Here is a 24,260-nt window from a genome sequence, read left to right on the forward strand (position 1 = left end):
GCTTCTTAACTGATTTCCCTGCTTCCATGTTTTCTCCCTTCCTATTCATTCTCCACATAACAGCCAGAATGGTCTTTTAGGAATGAAAATCAGATCATGTCACTCTTCTGCTTATAACCTTCAGTGGCTTTCCATTGTGCCGGAGTGCTCTTTGTATTGCAAGCTCCTCTTCCTTTAGGTCACACCTTGACTATTCCCCCCCTGAGATGCCTTCCTTGATGCCCAGTATGCTATTTTCTCCTATAGCATTTCATTGTTTTCCTTGTGATTCATAATTATTTGTTTGCTTGTGTTTTTTTTTTTTTAATTTCTTTTTCTGTCACCTACTCTAGACTGTAATTGCAAAAACTGTAGGGGCCCTGTCTATTTTGTCAACTTTTGTATACCTAGCACCTAGCACATTGCTAGGGTCATGGCAGGTGATTAATGAATATTTGAATAACACTACATAGAGAAAGGAAACCTGAGAGGTTGTCTAGTACTACTGCCCATCCAGTGTAAGAGTCTGCACTACCTCTGACAAGTGATTATCCAGCCTGTTTTTGAATGCTTTCAGAGGTGGACGGCTTAGTGTTTTATGTGGTAGCTTATTACCTTGTTGAGAAATTCTGAGGGTTTGAAAGATTTTCCTTATTTTGGACTGAAAACTGTCTTTCTGTTATTTCCGTCCATGGATCCTAGTTGCCCCTCTCTGACACCTTAAACTATTTAACAGCAACACTCGTATACTCTCTTGGTTTTGTAAGTTAAAACATTTGTAAATGCTTTACTTTTCATCATGTAATGTAGTTCTTCACCCTTACCCCCCCGTATGTATCCATTTTGTCAGGGTAATTCTAAAAGTAGTATATTGAAGGATAAAGATGTTCATAGTCTTGGGTCCAGTAATTCATGGTTTATAGCATATTAATTCAATATAATATATTGTAAGTGTTAAAATATAAATATAACTATAGAAATGTGGGAAATATTTATGAAATAATGATATTTAAAAAGTAGAACATTAAATTGTATCTAGATAGTTATAGCCGATTGAGTGTGTAGTTGTAATTTAGAAGGGTACGTGAAGTAATGAGAACAGTTGTTTTAGGGTGGAATTATAGGAAGAAATTTTTAAATAAAGAGTATTTTATAATTAGTTTAATAAGAAAGGATAAAATTTAATGCTTTCAACTGTTAATGTCATTCCACTTAGAAGTTAAGTGAGACTTCAGTAGTCTGCATTAGCTCTTCTGATTTAGATACTTTGTTTTAGTGTAGTCTAAGATTGCCTGTTGTGTGGCCTTATCACACTGTTAACCCTTTGAATTCGTCAACTGAAATTGCTAAAGTAATTAAGGCACAAAGTGTGTTTCCTTGAGATTTAAAAACGTTCTAATTTTCTGTGGTGGCATATCAAATTGGCTTAGAGACCTGAGGTAGACTGAGTGACCAAGGGGTGGTTCAGGGCATTCTTTGCTGTCTAAAAAGGTACCAAAGCCCTGGACTGCTAGTATATTATTTGAATATTCTGTATCAGTACTATATTCCCTACTGTCTTGAAATAGGTTAATATTTTAATATTACTTTCAATTAAAACTAATAATTAAGTGGTAATTATAACTAAAGTTTAGAAAGTTATTTCTGAGAAAAAGCTCACTTAAAACGCTATAGCTAGCATATTTAAAAGCAAACTTAAAAATAAATCCATATTTTGTCTTTACAGAAAAATGTCTTTAAAATTGTTGTAGTAATGTCAAAACTTAAAGTTGTTTATTTAGTACTTGCAAAACTTTTTTTCTCATAAAAGTATTATTTTATATTTTTCAACCAAAAATAATAGAAAATAACAGTTGGTTATTAGTAATTAAATCCAGAAAATAAAGTTGATTGAAATTATTCTTTTCATTGATAATTGAAGAAAATCAAGTTTTATTACATGAGTGTTAAGGAGATAGGTGGACATTTAGAAAGAATGAGAGGCTTGAGAGTAGGGTTTCTATCTTATTGTTCTCTGTATCTAGTAATTTGCTGTAAGTGGTTGTTGAGTGAATTCTGAAAGAATTTCTGTACCCATCGTGTGTCAGAAAAGCTAGCTCTGTGGTCAACAAACTCTGTGAATGGCAATTCCCTTAATTTCTCTGGACGTAATTTCCTATATGATGTAATTTCTCAATTCTAAAATTGTGGTTTATCAAAGTACACTATATGATAGAGTGGCTTTTTCAAGGATATAGAGGTTATTAGCGCATTTATTTATTACATCTAATTTCACTTTAAAATATTTTTCTTGGTGAGAAGCTGTTTTTATCTGGTTTATCTTGCAAGGTTTATCTGTCTTCCTTAGGCATATTTTGTGATTCATAAGTGGAGTGAAAATAAACAGGAGGCTTTTTCTCTCTGAAATAATATCTGGGCAAGAGTTTGAAAAGACAGAAGAAGAGAAGGACAAATACTTTGTTTTTATGTTTGTGCATAAGACTGTGCTGTCCATTATGGTAACCACTAGCCACATGTAGCTATTTAAATTTAAATGAGTTAAAACTAAGTAAAAATAAAAATTCAGTTCCTTAGTCACCCTAGCTACATTCTAAGTGCTCAATAGCCACATGTGGCTAGTGGCTACTGTGTTGGACAGGGTGGATATAGAACATTTCCATCATTGCAGAAAGTTCTATAGCGAGTGCTAGAATAAGAGATTGTATGGAATGTGATTGCTCATGAGAGTGAAGACAGACGAAATGTTGACTTACGTGCACACAGTCCTTTTAAGGCTGAAGAGGCTAAATCTTGAAGATGGAGTAAGTGAGAAGAGCTGTGTGAACAGGGCCCCAAGACATACAGTTCTTTGCACTGGTGGTCAGGTGGCAGTGTCTGCTCAGGTCAGCTGGTTATGGGAGAAGCACTGGGGAAGGGGGGAGAATGAGGGGAGCAGTCCTCTGGATGAGTGGCAGCCAGTGTGCAAGCTTTCTGTATTTGCAAAAGTTTGTTGGTAGGGTCTTTATGTTTTCAGGAATACCTATGCAGGAAAATTTTCTTAGACATTACATAAAAATGTTTTATCCTTGTGTATTTTAAATCTTACGATGTTCAGAACATTTTACATGCTGCACACATGTATAACTGAAACTAAAGTGTCATGAAACACCCTCACTCTGCATGATGCCTTCTGATATTTTCTATTCTGTTCATTCTTATTGTTGTATGTGTAGCAAGGGTATTGACTGATTCATTACTAAGTAGGAAAAGACTGCTTTAGGATATTACTACAATAAATCTGATTTCCAAAATATAAAATGGTTCTGTGAAATGTTGCAAAATTATTTTTAAAATCCAGCTGAACATTATAAAAACTGCTGAAGCTGTAACCATCTTAGGTTCTATGTTGGTTTTCCTTATATGAGACACTTAACAAAAGCAAAACTGTTTACATAAAATAATTACATTTTATAGTACTGTTTCAGGTTTTAAAAACCATTGCAGGCAAATTTCTTACTCTGTCTCTTTAAGTCTACTGAATGCGACATGCCTTGTTTCTTTGATCTGACAAATAGGACCATTACGACACACAAACGGAATCACTTATTCCATGTGAAGAGACTGAGTCTGTCACCTTTTCACAGTCTTAGTCTACTTTAATCTTTCATTGACGGCTTCATTATAGAATTTGGATAAAGCCTTTTGAGGTAATCCAGAACTTCTGTCCTCCCTTCCTGGCGTTTTCCCTCATGGTGGTCCATTCCAGTATTATTTCGTAATTCACTCCGAATAAGGTAATTCTCTTTTACCTTCAGACAGTTTTGATATCTCAGTTACATCAGAGTTTCCACTTGCTGTTTTCTTTTTCAGACAATCAATGTCTGCATGTGTTTGTATACTCTTCCAACAACTCTTTGCCTTCTATATGTTCTTTAACAGGTAGTTTTAGATTTTCCTGAACGTGACCTGCTTCCTCTTTACAAAAATATGTCTTCCTTCCTCTGTCTTCTCTCACTGAAAATTGTCCAGTTGTCATTTTATAGCTACTTTTTTCCTTATTTGTTCCTTAACTTCCTTTTAATGATGAAGCTGACTGGCTTCCAGTTCAGTATCTCTCCGTTTATTTAAGATTTCTTCCTCAAACTCCTTTTCAAACCTTCTCTCTTCATCATCTGAATCAGCCAGTTCTACTTCCATTGCTTTTATGTCATCTTCCTGTTTAGAGCATTGCTTTTCATTTTCTTCTGTTGATTTCTTAGCTACTTATAATTCTTTAGGTGGTGAAAAGTATCTTCTTTAACTCAGTGTATGAGACTTTAATTCTTTTTTGTTTGTGGTAGTCTGATTTGTATTCCACGTTCCATTTTCTTGGCTTTAGCTATGTTTTCTTGGCTTAGCTATGTTTGCATTAAGATAGAGTTCCTACCCATGTTATTATTTATTGTTAAAAAATGAATTGTTTTCTTATTGTGATATTCTTGAAAAAACTGCAGTTTTTACATTGTTTATTTTCATTTCAGGAGGCTCTGGTAACTTTTTTTTTCTTCTAATTTTGCATACTTGTTTGTGTTTGGTGGCTGCATTTTTTCTTTTATTAGAGTTAAATTGAGCATCTTCTTCAGCTTTCTGTTCTCAACCTCCCACCCCTTTTCTCATTTTCTTCTAAAGGTTTCCCTAAAGTGTTGATTTCTTTGAAAAACAGGTTATTCTTTGGGTATTTTCATTGAAATTGACTTTGCAGGTACTTCGAATAATTCTTAAACATTTTCCCTCTTCTACACAACTTTTACACTTATAGAAGAAACAGATTTTCTCACTTGTGCTCCATGAATAAGTTTTTGAATATTTTTCACTGTTAAATTTGATTGTTTCCTTCCACACCCGTTACAAAACTAAACACATCCACTGTCTATGCTTTTCCTGCAGTTTGCCGTGCCCAGGAGCTCAGCCGTCTCGTCCAGCACTAGAGAAGGTGCTGGGAAAAGAATGTGGTAGTCCATTCTATTTTAGTCTTTTAATTTACAACAAAACTTGCTTGTCGTAAACCAATAAATTGATATTATGATCAGCAGTTTGAAAAACACAAGTATATTGAGTGTTAGCTTAAGAAAATGAATTGGAGAGAGGTCATATAGGGTAATGGTTAACTTTGAGTGTTGGCCCCACCACTGACTGGCTGTGTGGCCTTGGGAAAACTACTTAACCTCTTTGTGTTTGGTTTCCTCATTTATACAATAAAGATTACACTTCATAAAGTAGTTGTGAGGATTAAATAGGTTAATATTTATGAAACCCTTAGAACATTGGGTAACACATAGTAAGAGCCATCAAAGTGTTAGCTGCTGTTGCTGCTGCTACTGCTACTACCGCTACCCACCCTATTGAGTGCCACTGACTTGGGTTCAGTGGTCTTGGTCCCTTATCATCTATATGAACTGGACAAGTTACTTAATCTCTGCAAACCTCAGTTTCCTCATCTCTGAAATGGGAATAAATGTACCTGTTGTGTGTTGTAATGAGGTTAAGATATGATAATTCTTATAAACTGCTTAGCACAGTGCCATGCACATACTGTTCTTAATAAAGATTAGCTATTATCATTAAGGCCCCTCACAGTTCTGTTGTCCTTTTTTGTCTTCGGCAAAGACAATTAGATCTTTCCACCCTCCTGGTCCTGTAGGAGGGGAGAGTTTCCTCCCCAGGTTGTGGAGACACTGCAGAGCGTGCCTTCCACAGGTGTTCCTGTCTCTTGGGATATTGGCCTGCAACAGACCCAGAACATCATTCATTTGTGTGCACTGGTGTCTGTTATGTGTCAGATTCTGTGCTAGATGCTGAGAATTTAAAAAATGAGTCTTTTAATTAAGCTGCTGAGTATGTATTATAGACATTTTCATTATACTTATCTTTTTGAGATTATTTGTATTGCCTAAGTTTGCCATGCTCTTACTGGTTGAATTTGTTCATGATATTTAGTAAGACGTAGTCCCTGCCTTCTCCAGCCCTGTTCAGCTGCAAGCACAGTCCCCACACCCTGCGGGTCCCGCCAGGCTGACCAGGTGAGTGGCCTGCAGTTCTGTGTGTGACTGCTGTAGGTACAGTGCTCAGTGTCCGGGGCTGGAGCCCCGAGCAGTGTGCCTGTCGGGCTGCCACCTTCTTTGAGACTCAGCCATGAGTCAGAACCTCTGCCTTGTTTTCCTGTCCGGCATTCCGGGTCTCGTAATGGGACTGGAAGCCCACCTTGATCTTATATCCTGTGGGGTCTTGCTCCAGCTATTGTTCCCACCATTTTCTTTAGTTTTAACCTTCTCTTTTAGCTCTTTCCTTGCATCTTAGAAACAGAAAAGAGGGCACAAAATGAGAAAAAAACACAAACCTTATTGCCTTTGTAATCCTCTCAAGTCATTGCCTTTTTCTTTCTTGTCTTTGCAAGGGTGGGTTATGTTTCCTGACTCCATTTCTTTATCTTTTTTTGCTCTTGAACTCCTTGTAGTCAGTTTTCTTTTTCTCATCTTCTCCCATAAGTGCTCTGGCAAAGGTGAACAAATTTGCAAACTACCAAGTCCAATCATTGTTTTCAGTTTTTAGTTTTTCTTTGCTTATCTGTGAATTTGACACTACTGCCTATTACCATTGTCAAATTCTCTTCCAGTTCTGTTCTTTCCTCTCAGACTATACATTCTCAGCCTTCTCTGTTGCCATTTTTTCTTCTTTCCATTCCTTAAGTGTTGCTGATCGATCCTCTGGACAGTGCTCTTAGCCCTTTTCTCCTTGTTCTGCATCTTCCCCAGGTGACCTCATCTGTTTCTGGTGGAACATTTGACAGTTATCTCTGTGCTGACAATTCCCAAAGCATTCTCTCCCATTCAGACCTTGTCCTTGCATTTCAGACTCCTTTATGTGAGTAGTAAAGACCCCACATGCATCCCCTGTAGGTTCCTCAAAGTCAGCTTGACGTACTAGTAAAGTTCATGATATCTTTCCCCAGACATAATGTTTGCTCTCAGTTAAAGGCACCACCCTCTGTCCAGTCAGACAAGTCTGGAATCCAGAATCCTTTCTTCTCTTTCATCTCATACATCTAATCAATCAGTTATTCTTCCATTTATTTATTAAGTATTGTGCTCTCATTTTGTGCTCACTATTGTGATAAAATTCTTAAGATTCAGTATTGCTAATATCTTTTGTGTTTGTACCTTTTCTCTAACCTTTTTGCTACAACCTTTGCCATCTTTCTCATGTTATAACTTCCTCACCTATCTCTCCGTCTTCCTCTGGTCCATCCTCCATACTGAAATCAGAGTGATTTTTCAAAATTAAGGTCAGATCTTTGTTTTTTATCATCTTAACATCCATTGATTGCCTAATTGCCCATAATAAAGCCCAAATTAGTTTGGCATATAAGGGCTTCCACAGGCTGTGTTTTCTCTAGTGTTCTCCCTTTTTATGCTTCATTTCTTTGAACTTTGTTCTCTACTCTTGTTTAATTAGTAACAGTTTCCTGAATGTGCCATGCTGGTTCTGTGCTTTTGTTTATGCTTTTAACTTACCCTGTATTGCTTTTCACATTCAGTGTCTTTATTATTATTTACTATTTATCATTTGAGACGAAGCCATTTATGATATCCCCTTCTCCCAATTAATCACGTTCTTTTTTGTGCGCCCATGTGTTACCCCACACACTCTCCTATAGCAGTTATAGCACTTCATTGCCTTTTTCTTGTCTATATGTCTTTTTCTCTATACTGGAATGTCTTCTTGTATCCACAGCCTCTAGCACAGAGCCTGATTCATAATAGGCTTTCAATAAATGTTTGCTGACTGAATGAATGTATTGTAAGTCATTGCCATAATAAGGACTTTTCTTCCTTTACAAGATCATAATCTTCTCCTGGCAAGCATTGTATCTTACCTTGTTTATTTTTCAGGATCTTGTCTCATAGGTGCTTAATAAAAAAGTGTAGTAATCTGCGGTGGGGGTATGCAGTGGATTAAGGGGCTTCCCTGCCGAGGAAGACGCTGAGTTGCATTAGTCCTACGCACAGTAAGATTGCTCTTATAGTCAGTGGTCCTCATGTCTTAGGTCATGATCAACTTATGGATGGAAACACTGCACCTAACTTTAATCACTTTGGTATTTGCCACATCAAGAAGAGTCTCAGTGTCAGTACTCTGGGGATTGATTAAATACTGTTAGCTAGTTTGAGGATTTTTACTTTTTCAAAATGTTGAAGTGTGAGTGTCCTAGTTGCTATTAAAAGTTGCAGAGTAATTATCTAAAATACTTTGTAATTAAATCACACAAGGAGTCAGCATTGAAAGAGCAGTCAGACGGAGTGATTGTGTCATGTCCCATTTCTTTTCTAATTTAGTGTTTTTTAAAAAAGAAAACAACGTTTTATGCCCCAAATTTTAGGTTTCTTGTTGAAAAAAACTAAAGAGTTAGGTGCCATAGGTAATGGGTAAGGATTGAGATTCCAAAATAGAATAAATTATTAAATAAGAAGGAAGCCATCAAGGAAGAGAGACTGGTTTGTTCATTGGGTTTAATAACCCAGTGTGGTTTGTGGAGGGTTGGGAAAAAATATCATGAATTTGGGTACCTGTTTTACCTAGGAAAACAAGGAACTTTTAAACAGAAGCTTATAAGCCAGTTCTATAGGATCTTAGCTATTAGTTGAAATATACTACCTATTTTGTGTCAAGCTGTGTTATGCTTTAAATATATAAATGTTGATATTGTGGATTTGAGGTAAAACTAACAGAATTCTCAGCAAGACAATGTTAAGGGATATGCTCTTCATTCTTGCTTTCAACCTACATTTCTAAAACACCAGTTATGTGCCAGGCTGTGTCCTAGGGCCAGAGTGAGGAAACAGATGAGTGAAAGGCATAGTCTGTGTTCTCAAAGAACTTGGCCTCCAGTGGAGGGAACATAAACCTGGAGTGGTCTGAGGAGCACTTCTTGGCTTGTTGACAAGAAATAGGAGTTGGGCCTGGGCTCTGCAAAGATTTCTTGATGCTATGAAGAATGTGTGCAGGGTCAAGAGTTGTGCATTACAGGCAGAAGAAACTCAATGTGCAAACACAAGTTGATGGGAGAGCATGGTCTGTTGTGGGAGCTGTGGGTCTCAAAACTCCTCAACAAATCAACCATGAACCTTTATAAGTAGTTAGTGGAATAATCTTGGGCTAATGACTAGCTACACTGTCCATAGAAACCTTGAAAATTCCCTGACTCCCTTTTTCCTTGGACTTGGTTCGCAGTGTGTTTGATACCGCCTTTTTATAACATAAATTATATTCTTATGCATATTTTACTATCTAGTCTTTGCTGGACCATTAGCTCTGTGAACACGAGGTTCATGTCTGTTTTAGTCATAGCTGTATTCCCAGTAACTTGTACAGTGACTGGCACACAATGGGTGCTCAGTAATATTTAGTCAACAAATAAATGCTATTCTGGATAACATTTTAATAGTGTTATGGAAAGTATACAGTAAGTAATAGTTTTGTTGGAGAAGAGAATGTGACTTAATGCATGTTTTTAGCTATGGGTTCTTTTCCTTTTAATTTCAGTTCAGATTTTCTTTCCTTTCCTCCTAGATGGAGTTTAGCCCTCTAGACTTCATAGAGAATACACTTGTCTCTTAAGTTGTTTGCTTATGTTTCCCCTGCCTCCAGTGATTCAGAGGACATATATAACTACAAAATAGGACATCTTGTGTGAGCTTAGATTCTAGTTAGCATGTAGGTTAAAAATCTTGTAAAGCCAAAATTGCCCTTGAAAAAAAACAGATAGTGACTTAAGGTCAACCTAGTCCTTTTTTTGCAGCTTTGCATGAGCGTGAGTTCGAGTAGTTGGCTTCTGCAAGAAAATCTTATCTTCACATAGTACTATCACACTGTTGGTAACATGCTCATGCTGACAAGCATGTACCAACTGAGACCTATTGAGGGAAAAAGAGATTCATTTCTTCCTCATATGTTCACTTTGCTTTGTTCACATTTACAAAAAGCTTATGAGTTGAAAGTGAGTAGAGGAACTCTGTGTGTGTGGGATCTGTGAACCTTTAGCATTTGCTTTCTCCTGGTTCTGGGACCCTGATTTGCTTTGTGAAGTTTGCTTCTCAAAACGACTTCTGTAACCTCCTCCCACTGTTACTGATTCAAAGTGATGGGAACATCTAACTCTTAGCTCATAGGTAGACTTTTTTTTTTTTTAAAAAAGAGTGTTATTCCCAAAGGATTAGTTAATTCAGGCATTACTGTATTAATAATATTTTATACAGTTGAAGAGTTGATAGGAAACCTGATGTATCTGCTTAATGGGCACTTGCAACTCTGCAGGATCTGGAACAAGATGAATGTCCATTCCTGCTTGAAATTGTGTAAGAATGGAGGACTGCAATCCAGCTGTTTTTTTGGCTAGAAATCTCTAATCAGTTTTTCATTGAAATAACTGAGTCATTTTAATAACTCTGAGACAGTTTCTACGATCTTAAGGTGCTTTCTGAATCATCAGAGAAAGCTTACATCACTATAGGTCTATCACCAAGTGTCAATTTTAGATATTACTCAGTATTAGGTTATCAGAACAATTTGTTCCCTAATTTTGCCAGGTTGGTTTATTGTTTAAATGTTTGTTGTTCAGTAATATTTGAGATTAATATTAAAATATTAGCTTTGTGATTTAATGTAGTGTCTTGTATTAAATACTGTCCTTTTAAAGCTTGCATATGAGAAGGGAGCTGGGCTTGTTAAAGAGAGGCTGTGTGCCGTGCTGATATGAAGCTGAAAATGGATGGGTTGCATTGTGACTAGGTTGGATACGTTGCATTGTGACCTGACCATTTTGGTGGAAACACTTTGTTGTACTTTAAAAATAAATTATTAAATATCTCACTTTCGTAAACCACAAAGTAATGTGTGACACAGCCACTTTTGCATCGTCTCTGAGCTTTGTATCAGGGTAGCTAGTACTCAGGTGTGGTAAGGGTCAAGGAAGCCTCTTGTTCATATTACTTGTTGATACTGTTTTCACAAAATGTCCCTTGGCAAATGTCAAAACAGCAGGCCAGATTGGCTTCATGGGGTTGTTCTGTTAATCTGAAAACAGTGCAGCCTAAGATAAAAGCCATGATTAGGTCCTATTATTTATCCATCATTTACATATGAAAAAACAGATTTAATGGTAGCCCAAGTAATTTGACCTAGGCCACACTCCTAGGAGGTGGTAAGCATAAGATTCTAATCTGGGCAACTCCACAACCCTCTTAACCATTACCCATTACCACTGTCCAAGATAGTTTTCCTCTTGCTGGAACCTCTCAAGGCTTGATTAGAGCAGGTTATGGCTCATGGTACTGCTAAATCAAGAGGACTTTATCCTTTGTGGGAGGAGTTACGTGTAGAGATTCAGGCATTAGGAGTTCTCTGAATAGGAGAAGTATGCAGGTGCACCTGAGTGAGAGGAGGCAGGGAGAGAGAGGGAGGGAGGGAGAGATGGATGGGGGAGAGAGAGGAAGTGAATGCTAAGAGGAGGAGGAGGATAATGTGGATTGTGCTGTAGTTTATTACATATCTCTTCCTCCTATGGAAGTGTAACCACGGGCCCATTTAGAGCCAGTTCCAACAGACCCTATCTCTTATCAACAAAGTGATTAAGGATTGTCTTTCAGAAAGACGGCAAAGTCACATAGCCAGGGCATGCTTGAAAGAAGAAATTGTGACCTGAAATGACCTTGGAACCAAAGATTCTCCTTCTGTGGAACCCAAGGACCAGGATATGACCGGAACTTGAAAGCCGGACTCTTATCAGAAGCAAGGGGTCCCTCATTCAGGAAGAGCTGGTGTTAAAATTCCTTCCCAATTTCATCATAAATGTTTAGAACCTCATCATAAATGTTTAAAACCTTACCGAAAATACCTGAAGCCCACCAGTCAAAACCTGTCCCACCAGCATTTCTGTGTGCCAACCTGTTCTCCCTAACCTCTTAAATTTTGTCCCAAATCCTGAATCGGGGAGACAGATCTGAGGGCACACGCCCCCGTCTCCCTGGAGATCGATCTTGCAGAATAAAGCTGATTTCTCCCCTCAAAGGCTGGTGCCATAATTAATTGGCTTGTTTATGTGCATCAGGCAGAGAACTCCAATTTTGTGCGGTAACAGAAACATCCTTATTTGAGGTTTACTTTTTTTAAAGGAAAAATTATATATAGATTCTTTCAAACATAATGAGTAGAGAAACAGTATGGTGAACCCCCTAGTGTATTATCACTCAGCTTTTAAGAATTACCAGTATTGTTTTGTCTGTAACACTTGTTTTGGGTGGGGGGCTTGATCTTTAGTGAAGTATTTCAAAACAAATCCCAATATATAATTTCGTGTTTAAATACTTTCGTATTTGTAGCTCTAGTGTAAAACAGACTTAAAAAAATGTATGAACATTATGCTCTTATCACTCCCAACAAAAATAATAAAATCCTTAATGTGATCCATCTCCCATTCCATGTTCAATTTTCCTGAAGTGTCTCAAGAACAATTCTCTATTACTGGGGGTTTGATTAAATTAGGATCCAAGAAGGCATCAGCTCTCTGATGGGCTCCAGAAAAGTTAGGATTTTGAAGATTATTTAGCTCTTCCAGGTTGTTAGGTAGTAGTGACATTCATTGCAGCTTTCTACATCCTCAGTGGAAGTGGAAGTCTGATCTTCCTATAAATGAAACCACGCTGTATGTACTCTTAAGTATCTGGATTCTTTTGTTTAAAGGATCTTGTTAGATTCATCTGCGTTGTTGCATGTAACCAATAGTTAGCTCTTTTTTTTTTACTGCCATGTTGTATTCTATTATGTCAAAATTACCACTGAAATTGATTTTTCTTTCGTATAATACTTTCAGTACATGTGAATATTAACAAAATGTTTCATTTTGGGGTATTTATCGAGTGTCTCATATACTGAACAAGCTTGGGGTTAGGTAATGTATACTGGTGTGTCAAATCCAGTCTGTGCCATCAGTGAACTTACAGCCTAGTGATTATGTTAATTACACGCTAATGTTGCCCATGTCACTCTTCTCCATAACACTTGACCCCCTATAGCCCTGTCCTCATTGCCTATTTAATTTAATTTAGGAACTTTGCTGGAGCAGGTCCTAAATAGACTAAAATGCTAAACGATTGCATGCTGTGATTATTCAGGCACCCAGTGTTTATAAAATGTCTACGTTTAATTGTTATGGCTGTATACTATTTTAAAAGGCAGTGTAACTACTCATGTGTTAGGCTTGGTCATTATTCAAGCAACTTGGCACCTGTCATCTTTACCTGGCCCCATCACCTTAATGTCATTTGCATGCCCCACACAGTTATTTGAGTTTTACCTGAACTAAATGGTAAAATTTGGAGGGAGAGTTTTTATGGTTTGGCCAGGAGAGCTTCTGTTTCCTCTTTATCTGCTTGTAGTCTCCTTGTCCCTTAAATTAAAATTTAAGAAAGTAATACACCTTGAGTCTACATTTAATAACATTATTTAATGTTCCTAAGCCAAAAATTCATTTAGAGCAAATAACTTTCACAAATTGCTTTGATCTCCATCTACTTGAGCAAAAAGTTGTAGCTGGAGGACAGAAAGGTCAGCTTGATACAGTGATGGGGCTTTGTGTTGAGCTTGGCGTGCTCTCTTTAAAACCGAGAATCTGGAATGAAGTTGTACTGTTTTTTAAACCTTTAACGTTAGGCTGAAGGTGTCATTTTTGCTTATTTAATTGCTATAATCAAGCCTTTGAATCAGCTTCTGCCACAGATGAAAGCCTGGAAAAACGGGAGAAGGAGATATGGGGGAAGTGGTTGAGTAACACAAGGTAAAAAAAATTTTTTTTTAAATTAAGATGTAGTTAGCTGAAGGTGAAAGCAAGTTTCAAGAAGTGACTGGTTATGGGTAGGTAGTCATCAGCATTGTTATTCAATTAAAATGCTCTTGGACTCAGTAGTGAATTTATGCCTATGTAAATCCCTAAAATACAGGCAATTCATACCTTCTAAAAAGCTATTTGAAGAACTAAAAAAAGAATGTGAGTGGGTGGTTCCTCAGATGGTAGGGTAATGGATATGAAAGGAGTTTGAAAAAGTGAAAGCTCTTACTGTTCCTCTGCAAAACTTCTCCTTTAATTAATTGTACCTAGGTTCTTTGTAGTCTTTTATGTTTCTCAAACCTTAGCTGTCCAGTTCATTCCTTCACGCTTGTCCCTAGCTATCAGTAAACCTCTCAGAATATTTCATTCCTTTGTCAGGAAGGCAGTCTGCATGGACCCTGGCATCAGGTAGACTTGAACTTGAATCCTCTTCATTAGTTAATGAACTTGTGACTTTGGACAAGTATTCTAGCCTTTCTGAATCTTAGTTTATGTATTTAAAATGGGATGAAATCTACCACCTTATAATGTGATGAAGATTAAACGACAAGGATAGTGTTAGGCCTGGTACCTATCATGTAAGTGCTCAATAACGTTTACTCCTTTCCATCCAATTGTGGATTTTAAAAGCAAAAAAATCTGATTTACTAGTGTTTTAAAAAGGAATTTATAAGTAGTTTTGAAAATTCTTTCAAATGTGAAATACCAGTACTGTAAATGTGCTATAGTTTTAAAAATTATTCTTAAACTAACTGAGAAAATCTCAGACATTGCCAAGCTCTATACCAGGTATTCTTAGTTCAGCATTAAATTAAAGCTCACAGACAATATTGAAGTGTTTCAGAGATTATATCATTAGATTTGTAGCCAACATGTACTTTTTCAAATTGTTATGACTGCATTTTTTAATCACTTAACAGACTGCATATCAGGTAAAGTACATCAAAGATGGCATAGTTACTAAAATGTCTATATTATTTCATTTAAAAGTTATAAGCACATTAGGAGAAAATTTCGTGAATATTTAAAGACAGACAGTAGCTCATCAACAGATGAAGTGACAATATTCTTACTATGAGCAAATATGGAAACTTTGTGGTTGAGACATCAGATTAGCTTAGATTTAGGATCACAGTCCAAGATGATCTCATTTATGTTGTAATTATCTGTGCATTTAGAAATAAATATTCTTGATAGAAAATAGTGCATTCAGGTTGTAATCTTTTTTTCTCCGAGTGGTAGCACCCCAAACACTTTGTAGTAACATTGTGTCTTTTCTTGTGGGCTTATCTTGTACCTCTAAGTTATTAATACTTAAGATGTTCTTAGAAAATTAACATACGTTATCCTGATTTTAGGCAGTAAAATAGAGGCATAGAGAAGTGAAAGAATAGAATGTTCTGTCCTCAGTCTACTTGTGACAGGCAGGGAAATGTTAAAGCCTCTTTGACTCATAGACTGACTCACTAGAGGACAGAATCTTTAATGTATTATTTAGTGATTTGCAGAGTGACCCTTATATCTAATATCATTATCAGTTTCCTTATGATTATGCTGAAAGTGTTTGTAGGTGTGAAAGTATGTTTTGTGGTAAAGACCATTATCAAAAATGGAGATGGGGGTTGGCCCGGTGCTGTAGTGGTTTAAGTTCGCGTGCTCCGCTTCGGCAGCCTGGGGTTTGCAGGTTCGGATCCTGGGTCCAGACCTACACACCTCTCATCAAGCCGTGCTGTGGCAGTGTCCCACATACAAAATAAAGGAAGATTGGCACAGATGTTAGCTCAGGGCCAATCTTCCTCAAGCAAAACGAGGAAGATTGGCAACAGATGTTAGCTCAGGGCCAATCTTCCTCACCAAAAAAAAAAAAAGCGATAACAGTCATCTCGCATGGATATTGCCGCTGTCCCTTTTTCTGCTCATGGCAGATATTGCTGTTTGAGCGTGATGCTTTATTCTAGAATCTAGATTTGACTTCAGAATCTTTTTCAACATATTGCTCAATGCAACTACTACCAGTTAAGCACAGAATACAAAGTTATTTTTCAGTCTTGACTTACTATTTATTAAATTAATTTGCACTAAGAGCTTATGAATTGACTTAAAAGTTGATGATCTATCAAATTTGTGGTCCTATAGCAGGCCCCTAAAGTATATAGGACTCAGTTTATGTTCTCAACAGCTTTACTTCCTATGGGTCAAGTAGACATGCACACAATTATAAGATAGACTCAGCTGTATCATTGATGTGAAGGGAATAGAGAAGGATGCAAGATTAATTTTAAATGAAAAGGTTTCTGGGTACAGGGATTTTGGACTTTGAGGGTAGGGCCTTCAAGGTGGTCTTTACAACCTTAGCAAAGGCATAGGAGGTAGAAAATGTAGGATGGATTTTGGGAAGTGACAAACAATGCATCTTGGCTTGAAAGGATAGTACTGCAAAGATAGGGTAGAACCAAACAGAGAAGCTTGATCTCTGTACAATGGATTTTGGGTTTTATTTTGTTGTTCCTGGGCCATGCATAGTTTTTAATCCATAGAATGACATATCAGATCTGTACTTTAAGAGAATAACTGTTGACAGTTGGAATAGAAGTGAGATCCGAGTCTTGATAATGTAAGAAGAAGCCTTTGTGAATACAGGAAATGATGACAAGGGTAAGAACTAGAATTGTGGAATGGAAATAGTGAATTTAGAATACATTTTATAAAATTCATAAGTGAAACATATTAAATTGAGGTTGAGGTCTGGAGAAATTGAAATGGTAATTTCTTATGAAGAAACAATGTCTGTTGAATAAAAAAATTCTTTTTAATGCAAGCATCTTCTATATTTATGTCTTTTAAGTATCTTTTATATAATAAACTTATTTTTAAATAATATTTTTTTGGTTAGATCGAACTGTTGTTAAGAGTCTTGGTATTGAATAAATGGTTTTTATTTTTTTTTATATTTTTCATTTTTTTTTATTGAGGTCATAATAGTTTGTAACGTTGTGAAACTTCACTTGTACATTATTATTTGTCAGTCACCATATAAATGTGCCCTTTCACCTCTTGTGCCCACCCCCCAACCCCCTTCCCCTCTGATAACCACTGAACTGTTTTCTTTGTCCAAGTGTTAGTATATCTTCCATGTATGAGGGAAATCATGTGGTGTTTGTCTTTCTCTGTCTGGCTTATTTCGCTTAACATAATACCCTCAAGGTCCATTCATGTTGTTGCGAATGGGATGATTTTGTCTTTTTTTTATGGCTGAGTAGTATTCCATTGTGTATATATATACCACCTCTTCTTTATCCAATCATCAGTCACTGGGCACTTGGGTTGCTTCCACTTCTTGGCTATAGGGAATAATGTTGCAGTGATCATAGTGGTGCATAAGTCTTTTCGAATTGTTGATTTCTACAATTCAAATAATACTGGATAACTACCCCATAGTGGGATAGCTGGGTCATATGGTATTTCTATTTCTAATTTTTTGAGAAATCTCCATACTGTTTTCCATAGTGGCTGCACTGGTTTGTGTTCCCACCAGCAGTGTATGAGGGTTCCCTTTTCTCCACATCGTCTCCAACATTTGTTATTTTTTGTCTCAGTAAGTATAGCCATTTTGACAGATGTAAGGTGATATCTCATTGCAGTTTTGATTTGTATTTCACTAATAATTAGTGATGAACATCTTTTCATGTGTCTGTTGGCCATCAGTTTATCTTCTTTGGAAAAATGTTCATATCCTCTACCATTTTTTGATCAGGTGTTTGCTTTTTTATTCTTGAGCTGTGTGAGTTCTTTATATATTTTGGAGATTAACCTCTTGTTGGATATATGATTTGCAAATATTTTGTCCCAGTTGGTGGGTTGTCTTTTCGTTTTGTTCCTGATTTCCTTTGCCCTGCAGAAGCTCTTTAATCTGATGAAGTCCCACTTGTTTATTTTTTCTTTTGTTTCCCTTGTCCGAGTAGACATGGTATTTGAAAAGATCCTTCTAAGACCGACGTCAAAGACTGTATTGCCTATATTTTCCTCTAGGAGTTTTACGGTTTCAGGTCTTACCTTCAAGTCTTTGACTCATTTTGAGTTAATTTTTGTGTATGGGGAAAGGTAATGTTCTACTTTCATTCTTTTGCATGTGGCTGTCCAGTTTTCCCAAACACCATTTACTGAAGAGACTTTCCTTTCCCCATTGTATGTTCTTAGCACCTTTGTTGAACATTAGCTGTCCGTAGATGTGTGGTTTTTATTTCTGTGCTTTCAATTCTGTTCCATTGATCTGTGTGTCTGTTTCTATACCAGTACCCTGCTGTTTTGATTACTATGGCTTTGTAGTATATTTTGAAGTCAGGGATTGTGATGCCTCCAGCTTTGTTCTTTTTTCTCCAGATTGCTTTAGCAATTCGGGGTCTTTTGTTGCCCCATATGAATTTTAGTATTCTTTGTTCTATTTCTGTGAAGAATATCATTGGGATTCTGATTGGGATTGCATTGAATCTGTAGATTGCTTTCGGTAGTATGGACATTTTAACTGTATTTATTCTTCCAATCCATGTGCATGGAATATCTTTTCATTTCTTTATGTCATCATCGATTTCTTTCAATAATGTCTTATAGTTTTCATTGTATAAGTCTTTCATTTCCTTGGTTTAATTTATTCCTAGATATTTTATTCTTTTTGTTGTGATTGTAAATGGGATTGTATTCTTGAGTTCTCTTTCTCTTAGTTCGTTATTCGAGTATAGAAGTGCAACTGATTTTTGTAAGTTGATTTTGTACCCTGCAACTTTGCTGTAGTTGTTGATTATTTCTAATAGTTTTCTGATGGATTCTTTAGAGTTTTCTGTATGTGAAATCATGTCATCTGCAAACAGTGAGAGTGTCACTTCTTCACTGCCTATTTGAACTCCTTTTATTTCTTTTTCTTGCCTAATTGCTCTAGCCAAAACCTCCAGGACTATGTTGAATAAGAGTGGCAAGAGTGGGCACCCTTGTGTTGTTCCTGTTCTCAGAGGGATGGCTTTCAGTTTTTCCCTGTTGAGTATGATGTTGGCTGTGGGTTTGTCATGTATGACCATTATTATGTTGAGGTACTTTCCTTCTATACACATTTTCTTGAGAGTTTTTATCATAAATGGATGTTGGATCTTGTCAGATGCTTTCTCTGCGTCTATTGAGATGATCATGTGGTTTTTGTTCCTCACTTTCTTAATTTGGTGTATCACATTGATTGATTTGTGGATGTTGAACCATCCCTGTGTCCCTGGTATAAATCCCCCTTGATCGTGGTGTATGATCTTTTTATTGTATTGCTGTATTTGGTTTGCCAAAATTTTGTTGAGGATTTTTGAATCTGTGTTCATCAGGGATATTGGCCTGTAATTTTCTTTCTTTGTGTTGTCGTTGTCTGGTTTTGTTATCAGGGTGATGTTGGAATAGTTTGAGAAGGATAGGTATTAAGTCTTCTTTGAATGTTTGGTAGACTTCTCCAAGGAAACCATCTGGTCCTGGACTTGTATTTTTTGGGAGGTTTTTGATTACTATTTCAATCTCTTTACTTGTGATTGGTCTATTCAGATTCTCTATTTCTTCTTCGTTTAGTTTTAGAAGGTTGTATGAAACTAAGAATTCATCCATTTCTTCTAGATTGTCCAATTTGTTGACATATAGTTTTTCGTAGTATTCTCTTATAATCCTTTGTATTTCTCTTTTTTTCTTAGTGACTCTGGCTAAGGGTTTGTCAGTTTTGTTTATCTTCTCAAAGAACCAGCTCTTTGTTTCATTGATCCTTTCTACTGTTTTTTTTTGTTTGTTTCAATTTCATTTATTTCTGCTCTAATTTTTATTACTTTCCTCCTTCTGCTGACTTTGGGCTTTGTTCTTTTTCTGTTTCTGTTAGGTGTAGTTCAGGATTGCTTATTTGAGATTTTTCTTGTTTGTTAAGGTGGGCCTGTATTGGTATGAATTTCCCTCTTAGGACTGCTTTTGCTGCATCCAATATGAGTTGGTATGGGGTATTTTCATTCTCATTTGTCTCCAGATATTTTTTGATTTCTGCTTTAGTTTCTTCAGTGATCTGTTGGTTGTTCAGTAGCATGTTTTTAACCTCCACATATTTGTCACTTTCCCAGCTCTTTTCTGGTAGTTGATTTCTAGTTTCATAGCATTATGGTCAGAAAAGGTGCTTGATATGATTTCAATCTTCTTTTTTTTTTTTTTTTTACTGAGGAAGACCAGCCCCGAGCCAACATCTGTTGCCAGTCCTCCTCCTTTTTCTCCCCAAAGCCCCAGTTGCATGTCATAGTTGCACATCCCTCCAGCTGCTGCATGTGGGATGCTGCCCACATATTTATAAGTGTATGTTTATATATAAGTATATATATTTATAAGTGTTATGTTTTCTTGGTGGAGTGTCCCTTTTATCATTATATACTGCCCCTCTTTGTCTCATTACCTGTTTTGTCTTGAAGTCTACTTTGTCTGATATAAGTGTGGCAACACTTGCTTTCTTTTGTTTGCCATTAGCTTGCAGTATCGTCTTCCATCCCTTCACTCTGAGCCTGTGTTTGTCTTTAGAGCTGAGATGTGTTTCCTGGAGGCAGCATATTGTTGTGTCTTGTGTTTTAATCCATCCTGCCACTCTGTGTCTTTTGATTGGAGAATTAAATCCATTTACATTTAGAGTGATTATTGATATATGAGGGTTTAATGCTGCCATTTTATCACTCATTTTCCAGTTCTGCATTTCCCTTGTTTCTCATCCCATATATTTTGGACTACCAATTCACTTTGGTAGTTCTCTATGATGGTTTTCTTAGTTTTCTCTTTATTTATCATTTGTGTCTCTGTTCTGATTATCTGATTATAGTTACCATGAGGTTTGTATAAGAAATCTCATAGATGAGATAGTCCATTTTCTGAGGCTTCTTATTTCCTTAGACTAACTCGATTCTATCCCCTTCCTCTTCCCCTTCTAAGTTATTATTGTCACAACTTATCCCATATTGTGTTGTGAATTTGTGGTTAAAATGATGAGATTATTGTTGACATTTTCCTTCCCTTGATGTTTAATGTTATAATTAAGTGTTTGCTAACCTGTTCTGATAGAGAGCTGCAAGCTTTGTAACCCCTTTCTTTTTTTTTTTTTTTTTCAGGTGTGAGGGCCTTCTTGAGTATTTCTTGTAGAGGGGGTCTTTTGGCCACAAACTCCCTTTGCTTTTGTTTATGTGGGAAAGTTTTTATTTCTGCATCAAATCTGAAGCATATTTTTGCTGGATAGAGGATTCTTGGCTGAAAGCTTTTCTTTCAGAATTTTGAATATATCATTCCATTCTCTCCTAGCCTTTAAGATTTCTGCTGAAAGCCTGATAGGGGTTCCTTAGTAGGTTATTTTCTTCTGCCTTGCTGCCCTTAATATTTTTTCTTTGTCGTTGACTATTGCCAGCTTTACTACTGTATGCCTTGTAGAAGCTCTTTTTACGTTGATACAGCGACAGGTTGTATTAGCTTTTTTTTGCTTATATTTCCAGCTCCTACCCCAGGTTTTGGGAAGTTCTCAGCTATTATTTCTTTGAACAAGCTTTCTGCTCCATTGTCCTTCTCTACTCCCTCTGGAATACCTATAATCCTTATGTTGCTTTTCCTACTTGAGTAGGATATTTCTCGGAGAATTTCTTCATTTCTTTTTAGTTTTAGTTCTCTCTCCTCCTCCATCTGAAGCATTTCTGTCCTCCAGACTGCTGATTCTCTTCTCCATAATACCAGCTCCATTATTCAGGGAGTCCGGAATTTTCTTTATCTCCTCCATTGTGTTTTTCGTCTCCAACATTTCTGATTCATTTTTCTTTAGAGTTTCAATCTCTTTTGTGAAGAAGTTCCTGATTTCATTGAACTGTCTGTCTGTATTTTCTTGTAACTCATTGAGTTTTTTTATGATAGCTGAATTTGAATTCTCTGTCATTTAGATTATAAATTTCTGTGCTTTCAGGATTGGTTTCTGGGTGCTTGTCACTTTCCTTCTGGTCTGGAGTATTAATATATTTTTTCATACTGTTTGATGCCATGGATTTGTGCCTTTACATAGTGATAATATCTGGTTGCATAGTCCATCTGCCACCACTGATTGGGGGTCAAGAGCTGTGTATTCTGAGCCTGCCATGACTGGGGCTCACTCGCTCACAGCTGCGGCTTTTCTATTGTACATGTGGGTGCTTTGGCCGACAGGCTGAGCTGGGGCACCAGGCGGGGGGAGGGGTGCTTTCTTTTGCTGGTGGGATCCTGGGGACGTTCTTGCTCTGCCTTTGCTGTCTGCTCTCCTGTGGTGCTGGCTTGATGAAGACACCCCTGCAATAGCTTAGTCACATCTGTGTGGGCCTTTCCCACATGCTGTGAGGGAACTTCAAGAGTGAAGGTGTTCCCATGGAAGGCTGCCCCTCGCCCTCGGCTCTCAGAGCCCTGGGTCGCTGCCGTTGGGGGAGGGAGAAAAGATCCCCTCACCTCCTTCCACTTCCTCTGGTGGGTCCAGCACTTCCACCTTCAGGCATATGGATGCATGGGTCTCTCAGATGTCTTTTGTGTTGTGTGAATGTCCTCTGTTGGTATATGAATGTCCTTTTCATTGTATCTTATTGGGGAGAGTCAAAGGGAAGAGCTCACTCTGCCATGATGCTGATGTCACTCTAAATGGTTTTTATTTTTAAATTGCAGTTTTTTAATTAAAGCCTTTTAATTGTCAAAAACAATGTCATATTTAAAATATTTAAACAATAATGATTTAAAGGTAAAAAGAAGTCTTCTGTTCACCTAATTCTCACTTCCCTAATGGTAACTACTATTAACTGTTTGTTGTGTTTAAATATATATGTGCACATGCATCTTTATGTGTTATCTGTCTATCTATCTATCTATCTATCTATCATCTATAGTGTTACTTTTATGAAAATGGCATCCAGTGTACAATTTCTCAAAATAGCAAAAATGAACACATTCATTTATGTGTCCCAAAGATATAGTCTTTCTGTGGCATACAATAACAGGAAGCAAAAGTATATAAACTTGAAATTATACTTGGTAATTAATGTTTTAGTATTCTGTCTTACTTAGAAGTCATCTAGCCAGCCAAGGATTATCCATTAATTAATTCAATTTAACATTAGTCCTAGGTTTTAAGTTACCTCTAAAGTTCTTGGAAATTATCTGTAAGCTGACATACTATAAAACATTATTACTATTTAAATAAAAAGTTTGTCAGAATAATCATTCAATTTAAACATAGGTTTACATTTTCATAATATACATTGTCTATCAGTAACATTGGCTTATTTGATCAGTACACCTATATATATACATATATATATATATTTTTTTTTTGTGAGGAAGATCAGCCCTGAGCTAACATCTATGCCAATCCAACTCTTTTTGCTGAGAAAGACCAGCCCTGAGCTCACATCTATTGCCAAGCCTCCTTTTTTTTTTTTTTTCCCTTTTTCTCCCTAAAGCCCCAGTAGATGGTTGTATGTCATAGTTGCACATCTTTCTAGTTGCTGTATGTGGGACACCGCCTCAGCATGACTGGACAAGCAGTGCGTTGGTGCGCGCCCGGGAGCCGAACCCAGGTGGCCAGTAACGAAGCGCGCGCACTTAACCGCTAAGCCACGGGGCTGGCCCTGCCTATATATGTTTTAGAAAAGTTACTGTAATGGAATAAAAATGTATGCTTATGCTTAACACTGATAAAAAATCAGAAGACAAATTTATTAAACTAATTTTGTTTGCCATTTACCTTAGTTATGTGAACTTGGTTCTTAAAACCTTTCTGAGTTAGTTTCTGTAGAAATAATTTTAAAAAGTATAACACATTTAAAATGTTAGATGATCAATTTACTTATTTTCTGGGAATTTGGGTAATATTCAGCTTATATAAGTGCATATTTATCTCTATAAGCCAATCGTAACAGAACTGCTCCGAGATGCTTCACAATCCAATTTATTAATACCCTCTAGAGGTAGGAAAGCATTATGTACTCACAATGAGAAGTAAAGACCATTTTGAATTGCAGACACATAGCCACACAGATACTGAGAGAGCTTATCATTTCCAATTCTAAATTTTAGCCATGGCTACAGAAACGTAAAACCTGACCTGTCCAGATCCCAAATAGCTATTCTCCTTCCTGGTCAGCATGAAATTCTTAATTGATTTGAGCCCAAAACAGGTAAACAAAAGAGATGACTAATGAATCAGATTCTCCTTTTTCTCTCACCCAACACACAATAGATCTGTATAAATTATTCATTTGTTTACAGAGATCACTGAATGGCAGTCCATAAAATCAAATTATCAATTGTTGTTATCACCACTGGGGAAGAAGTTAATGGCTGTAAATAAACTAAA

The 24,260-nt window shown here is 36.8% G+C and overlaps 1 protein-coding gene and 1 pseudogene across 7 annotated transcripts in view; one reads left to right on the top strand and one right to left on the bottom strand.

The window, feature by feature from the left end:
- Positions 1–24,260, top strand: part of CCSER2 (coiled-coil serine rich protein 2) — a 188,402-nt gene that overhangs the window by 17,999 nt on the left and 146,143 nt on the right. The gene's annotated exons all lie outside the window — the stretch shown is intronic.
- Positions 3,615–7,248, bottom strand: LOC131406881 (structural maintenance of chromosomes protein 1B-like; annotated as a pseudogene).

Source organism: Diceros bicornis, chromosome 6 (assembly GCF_020826845.1).
Source record: "Diceros bicornis minor isolate mBicDic1 chromosome 6, mDicBic1.mat.cur, whole genome shotgun sequence".
Classification (NCBI taxonomy): domain Eukaryota; kingdom Metazoa; phylum Chordata; class Mammalia; order Perissodactyla; family Rhinocerotidae; genus Diceros; species Diceros bicornis.